The sequence below is a fragment of the Callospermophilus lateralis genome, unplaced genomic scaffold (genome assembly GCF_048772815.1).
Source record: "Callospermophilus lateralis isolate mCalLat2 unplaced genomic scaffold, mCalLat2.hap1 Scaffold_578, whole genome shotgun sequence".
Classification (NCBI taxonomy): Eukaryota; Metazoa; Chordata; class Mammalia; order Rodentia; family Sciuridae; genus Callospermophilus; species Callospermophilus lateralis.
In genome coordinates, this window is record NW_027514514.1 from 946,247 (window position 1) to 951,736 (window position 5,490).

Below are 5,490 nucleotides of genomic sequence, written 5' to 3' on the forward strand. Positions count from 1 at the left end.
CCATGCTGACTGGCCAAAGCCAGAAAAGCTTCTGCGATCCTCTGCTGGACCTGGGTCTCCCTCAGCCCCTGGTCCCTGCCCCACAGAACACGGTGCCGGAGGGGGGAGGCTTCTTGCCCACAAGCTGTTGTGACCACCCAGATCACAAATGTCCTCGCTCTGATTTCATCCTCAAAGTTGCTGCTCAGGCCCTGCCTAGCCTTGACTTCTCACCTCACTTCCTGGACCCCAATAGAGGGAGGCTGGGCTGGAGTGGGACCCTGGGCAGAGGCAGAAGAGTGCCATGCGTGAGAAGGATAGTCACAGGTGGATGGGTGGGAGGGGGTGGAGCTTCTGGGGAGGCAGGTAGCAGTGCAGGTGACAAGCTGGGCTATAACTGTGAGGTGTTTGTGGGTTCCCCTGCTTTGGGCCCACTCAGGAGCCATGGGCAGCCGGAACTAGAACAGAGTGGACAGACCTCCATGCTGCAGAGGCCTGGGCTGACCCCAGACCCAGAACTGCTGATCCCCATGTGGCCATGCCTGTCCTGCTAGGTAAAGAGGATGGCCAGCCAATCCTGAAGCCCAAGCCACACCCCCAGCCACCCTGGAGGTATAAAGGCACCTGCCCACAGCTCATGCCTTGAGAACTCACACCTGTCCCAGACGGCCAACACCAGGACAAGCATACACATCCTCTATTCCTGACAGCCCAGTTACACTTGCCAGTACCTCAGGACAGCTGCTGGCCACTGGGCCCAGGAGAGACACCTGCCAGGTGGAGCCGAGGCCAAGCCAGGACTGGAGGAGAGGGAGCAAACAGTATTGGAGCTGGGGAGCCCAGAGGCTCAGCACCCCTCTGTGGTCGGTGGAGAGGATCATGCCCAGGAGCTGCTGACCCCCCGCTGCCAGGTAAGGCTGCTCAGCCTGTCCTCACCCTTCACCTGAATAGGCGCCTCTGTGAGGGTGGGGCCTGGTGCCAAGGAGCAGGTTCTGTGGGAGAAAGGTGGGGGAGGGCGTCCCGAGGTCCTCCCAGGCTCTCCAGGGCCACAGCTGTCCCTGAGATGTGGTGACTTCACATGCCAGGAGCCTGGGGCCCTCGTGACATCACGGTGATGTCAGGTGACTCACAGGATCACAGTGACAATTAGCAATACCTGCACCATCCACCTGCCCCCAGGACTGGCCAGTAAGCCTAGATCAGGGCCAGGAAGGCAAGGGGCCACCTCTAGTGAGGCCTCCAGGGCTCCATGGGTCCTGGGACCAGAGCCTTTGAGATGAAAGGCATTGTCACTTGCCTGTCCTCTAGGCAGGACCCTGTGGCTGGGGAGGGGCAGCAGGCAGGGCAGGGCAGGTGTCTGGTCAGCGGGGTCTTCTGAGCCCATCAGGGAAGTAGAAATGGCCATGGAAGAGAAGGCCCTGGACCCTTCAACATCCTGCTTCCTCTTCAAAGGGCAGCCATGACCTGACATTCAAGGGCACAGAGTGGATGGCTGAAGCCTGCTTCACCCTAGCCGGGGGGTCATTGGCACAAGACCCTGGTCACCAGCCAGACAAGTGGGCCCCAATGTGTCCAGGGTGCAGCTGGGAAAGCCCTCCCTTGGGATTTCACTCAGGCCTTCCCAGTCTCCCACCATCACAGGGCTCCGCTGCCCTCAGACTCAGAGACCCCCCACTCTACTTGGCCACTTACAACTCCAGCACGTGCCGACCAGCCCAGGCGCCCACTGCATGTAGTTTCACATCACTTCAGCCGCCCAGAGGCAGCCCACAAGCCCAGGGCCCCCATCCTGCAGGCTCCGGGTTGAGTCAACCTGGTTGAGCTGCCCACCCTCAAGCTGCCTTTCCCACAGGGCCTGTACCCCAAAAGATGGGATGTTGCAGGAGCCATCACAGACCACTGCCATCAGAAGTAGAGGCAGGGGCAGAAGGTGTCCACTGAGCCATGAGATGCACCCCAGCACCCTCTGGGCCATCTAGGCCTGGGGCCCACTGGAAACCCAGCCCTGGGACAAGTAGGGGAGGGTAGGTGATAGCTTGGGTGAAGGAGCTCCAGGGACACAGAAACTTCAGAGGTACCCCCAAGTGGACAGTGTGTTCCCTGGAATCTGGGGGCTGATGCTGGACAAGACTGACCTCATAGGATGGGCAGGAGACACTCACAGCAGCCTCTGTTCCGCAGCCCAGCACCATGTCAACAGGCCAGCAGGTATGGCACACGGTAGTACCACCCCACTGCCGGAGCAGCCCCACAGTCTCGACACCCAGGTCACCCGGCACCCCTGGTTCAGAGAAGGTGGCCTCCCCACTGGAGTGCTCCATCTGCTTCTCAGGTTATGACAACATCTTCGAGACACCAAAGGAACTGTCCTGCACCCATGTCTTCTGCCTGGAGTGCCTGGCCCAGCTAGCGGCCGCCCAACCCACAGGCTCCGGCAGTGAGGCTGTGCCTTGCCCATTCTGCCGGAAGCCCACAGCTGTGCCAACTGCTGGGGCCCCTGCACTGCGTACCAGCCGCCAGCTGCAGGCCAAGATGCCCGCACACCTGCAATGAGAGGAGCCAGTGTGGCTAGAGGGCACCAAGCTGTGCTGCCGCCCACTGCCTGCCACACCTGGCCGTGAGGCACACAGCTTTGTGTGTGTGGATGTGGGCCTGAGCAAGCCTGCTGAACCTACCCCACCTGCGCCTGTCCCAGACCTGGCCCCTCGCCGGAGCCGCCTGGCCCGCTGCTGGGCACGCTGCAGGGACTGGCGGTGCTTGGCATTGGTCTCTGTCCTGCTGCTGGTGCTGTTCTGCATGGTGCTCTGGCCCGTGCAGTGCGCGCTCAAGACTGGGAACCTGCACTGCCTCCCCCGGCCACCTACCGCCTCCAGCACTGCTGCCGCTGCCTTCTCCCTTGAGCCCCTGGCTAGCAACTAGGGTCACCAGCCTATGGCCAGGCCTCTGACCTGCTGGGGTCAGGAGCACAGCAGCTACTGGAAATTTATCCCCTAGGGCCCCACTGAGGGTCCTCATGAGATGGACAAAGGGTGCTCAAAATCTCTAAGAATGATTAGCTCCTACAGGCCCTAGAAGCTATCCCTTCCCCTGTCACACAGTGGTGGAAGGGACCCAGGAGGTGCTGGCCAGACCCCTGTCCTCCTCCACACACTGCAATGCATGGATGGCTTACTGTCTTTGAGGCCATTTCACCAGGGCCTTCCCAGGGCTCTCTCTAGGCAGGGCTGGCCCCTTCTGTTGGAGGGATCAGAGAGCAGAGGCAGGGCAGGCCCTCTGCCCAGGCCACTGCAGAAACTGCCCAGATGCCCTTCTATGCTTGCAAATAGTACATTTTAAAATAAAATATTTTATATCCATGTTTGGTAAAATGTTCTCACTCTGTGTCCCTGCCGCCACTCAGTCCCCACCCCTCCAGAAAGCCCCCTGTTCCACCCAGCCTAGCCTCTGTCCAGGTTCCCCATTGGATCATGGGTGGGACCAAGGACTAGGGGGCCAGCTCCAGTACCATGAGGTTCCCCTAGGGAAACAGGGAAAGTCCCAGGGCACCCCAGCAGGTTGGAGCCTCAGCCTGGCCCAGCACCCAGTGGCTCTAAGGGGGCTTCTCTTCCCCATCTCCCACCATGGCCATCCCTGCCTACCCCCAGGAAGTTGTGAACCCCCAGCCCCACCAGGAGAGCTGTTTAGGGAACCATGGGACCCAAGACCCCTGTGGAAACCAAGGCCCAAGGGTCCCTGAAGCAGAGGTGGTGACAAGCAGTGGTGGCCCGATGATCTAGACCTTGGGTCCCTCTGGGAGACCTCAGCCCTCCTGAGCTAGCCCACCTGCTGAGCAAGTGCATGCAGCTTTGTGGGCTGGGCCTCCTGCCCACCCCACCCCACCCAGGTTCTGCCATGGCCCCAGGAATCCTGTACCACAAGGTAAGTGAGACCAGGAAGGCCCAGACCTGCCCCAAGGCCCAGATACTTCCTGCTCCTACCAGCAGGGCCTCTGACGAGGCAGAGAGAGAGAGCAGAGAGAGTCTCTGTAGAATCTGGGTCCAGTCCTAGGGACCACATACACCCCTGGCCCAGGATTAGGGGGGCCAGGGATCAGCCTAAAAACAGAACTAAAACCAGCTTTACTAGAGACGCCCTGATGCCACAGGTAGCTGTGAGAAGGAAGGGTGCCTCCATGGACACAGGCAGGGGTGTCACACCCTGTCACACACAGTCATGCATATGTGGAGTCACCTCACCACCAGCAGGGCCAGGCACGTGAGTCTGCACACACGGTCACATGAGCATCTCTACAGGCTCTCATTCCACAGGCCTTATTGCACAGGCATGGTGGTGAGGAGGCCAGGCCTGCTGCCCTGAGATGGGCAGGGCACACAGGTCAGCAGGATACTAATACCGATGGCTGCAGTCATGTCAGGCATGGACTGTCCCTGTTGCTCACTTCACACACAGGCCAACATGGAGTGGCTGGACTTGAGGCACATTCAGGTTCACATGTGGTCACTGTCAGCTCTGCAGTCCTCACAAGGCCAAGGACACTGGATCTCAAGACTGTTCCCCTATCAGTCGGGGCCAGGTCTGGCACGCAAGTCTGAGAGGTGCACTCCAGGCCCCCGCCACTCCGACACCTGAACACCTCAGGCCCTGAAGCCGCCCTCTGAGGAGCCAACAGCTTCCAAGGGCTCCAGCCCTACCCCAGGGCACAGACAGGACAGCGCGGGTGGAGGGTGGCAGAGGCCCCTCGGCCCCCAGGCTCTGTGGGCAGAGAAGCAGGTCAGCTGGCTCCCAGGAGATCCCACCCAAAACGGGTGGGATTCGCCTGCACCCCGACCGTCAGCCAAATCACGCCGCGGGCTACCGGGACTGCGCAGGTCGGGGACTGCGGCAGAGCTTCCAGTCCTCCGCTAGGACTCGCGCTCTGCTGGGGCCCACGCAGTCCCGCCCCGCCCCCACCTGCTCGCGCAAGCGCAGCTGCTCGCCTCGGATGTAGCACTGTCGCGCTAGGTACACGAACTGGCACTGCGCTCGGTTTGCACCTTCCGCAAGCGCTGCTGCCGCACCAGCTGGTTCCTCCAGCCCTAGGGACAACGGCGTTCAGGGCAGCTGGCAAGCAGAGGAGGCTGGAGGGGTCAGCAGAGAAGGGGGCAGGTCGTAGGGTGGACTCTGGGTGGGGCTAACGGAGAGGGCAGGGCCAGAGGGGCGAGGCCCGTGGGAGGGCGGGGCCATCAGGTCAGGAGTAGGGAGAATGGAGCCTGGGGGAGGGGCAGCGGGAGAGGGTGTGGCTTCTATGGGGCGTGGCCTCCGGGAGGGGAGGGGCCGGAACTGCTCACCAAATTTGCGGATGAGGTCCCCCAGAAAGTCAAACACAATGATGGTGCCCTTGCGTCTGATGCCCACGCTGGGGTCAAACCAGGCGACCTCTTAATAAATTCAAGGAGTGAAGCCCTGGTCCCATCCTTACCAGAAGGCCTGGTCCACAGGTCCAGTCTCCTATTGCTCCCTGCAGTCCCACCC

The 5,490-nt window shown here is 61.2% G+C and overlaps 1 pseudogene; it reads left to right on the forward strand.

The window, feature by feature from the left end:
* Positions 1-2,169: 2,169 nt before the first annotated feature.
* On the forward strand, positions 2,170-2,898 carry LOC143640711 (RING finger protein 223 pseudogene; annotated as a pseudogene).
* The last annotated feature ends 2,592 nt before the right edge of the window (positions 2,899-5,490 follow it).